The following is a 279-nucleotide window of genomic DNA, read 5'->3' as shown; positions in this document are numbered from 1 at the left end:
GGGGTTGTAGCCTCTTCTCCATCTAGCACTTAAGAAAGATGGTCTGTGCTTGGCATCATGGAGGAGGATGAGATTTTTATTCTGAGCCCAGAGTTCCACTTCTTCACCATCCCTGTTTGTCTGGCTGTAGCCCCAGGTGGTACTGTGACTATTAAAATCACCGATAACCAAGCAGGCTTTTTCGCCGTTCAGGTTGTGGTTTGCTGGCCAGACAAATGGTGTTGGAGGAGGTTTATACACTGATGTGATGATGAGGTGTTCGGTTTCGACTTGAAGGAT

The sequence above is a fragment of the Eriocheir sinensis genome, chromosome 53 (assembly GCF_024679095.1).
Source record: "Eriocheir sinensis breed Jianghai 21 chromosome 53, ASM2467909v1, whole genome shotgun sequence".
In the NCBI taxonomy this organism is placed as follows: domain Eukaryota; kingdom Metazoa; phylum Arthropoda; class Malacostraca; order Decapoda; family Varunidae; genus Eriocheir; species Eriocheir sinensis.
Note: the sequence above shows the minus strand (reverse complement) of the source record.